Genomic DNA, 1,931 nt, shown 5'->3' with positions numbered 1-1,931 from the left:
GATTTATTGACTCACTAGTGACAAACCACTTAATATGTAAATTCAACAAACCTAACATCCACAAGGCCCCCAAAAAGTTCCAATATCCCCTTAATGGGATTGTGTCCGACTTGCTTTAGATAAAGAATCAAGTAAAGCCGGAAATTATCAAAACTAAGGTAAATAACTTGGTGAAGGAAATGGTTGTTAAGGTATTATATCCCATATCGAATGATGATGAAAATAAATACCAATTTATAAAGGATTGGACTTCTCCACTTAATAAGGTTGACCTTATTAAGATGGATCCCAAACTTTAAAATGGTATCAGAGTCAACCCATGAATTTCAAGATTGGTGTGATTAAGTGAGCCACCATTTTGAGGGGGCCTGTTAAGGTATTACATCCCACATCGAATGATGATGAAAATAAATACCAATTTATAAAGGATTGGACTTCTCCACTTAATAAGGTTGACCTTATTAAGATGGATCCCAAACTTTAAAAATGGTAGCCATGATATTCCATTGGAGGTTTTTGTGGCAAGGACATCTAGTACGTTGATCGATTTTCTGAATATACTCGATGCTAATCTTTTAGTTTTATGCCCAAACATGCTCGATCAGAAGAATTGCACGTATAAGTTAATGAAGGGTAAACAAATTCTTAAACAAGATGCTGGCAACTCGAAAATGAATTCTTTGAAATAGCAGTGCTTTCTTCGAGTTATTCTACATGCTTACAAGGAAGGCATTTTTTAACAAGGAGCAGAGCAATGATTTGTGCACCCCCATATTACAGGTGTTGACATTTACGTTGTCCATGGTTTTCATAATACTCACTGTATGTCTTTTATCATCATGTTCAGGCGTACTAGATGATTCTCTCCCAAAATCCTTTCTGGAAAAGATATCGTAATTCATGCAGATAAAAAATTGACAATAGAGAACTTCAGGAGCCTCATTATTCATTTCAATCATACTTTGTACAGAAGTAATCCAGTGAATGGGAACTTAAAGTACCTGAGGATACGGTAGTCAAAGAATCCTATAGGTGGCCATGGGAGGATCCAGCGCCTGGTGAGCCGATGCGGCCGTCCGTGCTGGTTCTGTCCGGGAAAAAATTGCCTCTCCACGTGGAATACCTAGGTTCGATTTCCTTCAATAACATTCTGATTGCTGATTTTTAAACGCGGTCAATAAGAACTCAATATTAATAAATAATTATAGCAACGCCTAACAATACGCAGTTTAGCTCATTTAATAGAAGGGTCATTTTGTATGTGAGATGAGAAGTATGGGGTTCAATTCTATGAACTTTCAATTTTTGTTTATTTTTTAATACAATAAATAATAACTAAACAATATCTATTATTAGTTTTCATTTTCGTTTACGAAATAATTTCTTTAAAAAATTTATTGACTCAAATTATTACTTCATTATACACACACACACCCCCACATTTTTATTGCTACGTTTTATTAATTTTTATTATAAAATTCAAATTTAGAAAATCTAAGTGCTACTCGTTATTCTTTTAAAAGTTCAAAAAATACTTTTTATTTAAGGGTAAAAAATAGTTATAGTTCTAAAAATCATTATTTTCAAAAATTTTCATAATCTTCACCTAAACTCGGAGCTCGTCTTTACCGTTTAATCATATTTTACGTATAAACTGTTTTGTTTAAGCTCATAAAAAACTTGAAGTTTGATCATACATTTATGATTGAATTTATTTTCCTTATTATTTTAAGTTGTATTGGATCATATTTTCAAATGTATATGAATTTTATGTTTTAGTGTATTATATTGATTGAAATTTTTTAAATATTATTTTAATAAAAATCTTAGGCCCCGTTTGATTATCATTTTTATCAAAATACATTTTTCTCTCTCTTCTTTTTAAACACACATTTTTTATTAAAATTATATTACACTTAAATTAAAAAAAA

The sequence above is a fragment of the Olea europaea genome, unplaced genomic scaffold, assembly GCF_002742605.1.
Source record: "Olea europaea var. sylvestris unplaced genomic scaffold, O_europaea_v1 scaffold4253, whole genome shotgun sequence".
NCBI classification, from domain to species: Eukaryota; Viridiplantae; Streptophyta; class Magnoliopsida; order Lamiales; family Oleaceae; genus Olea; species Olea europaea.
Note: the sequence above shows the minus strand (reverse complement) of the source record.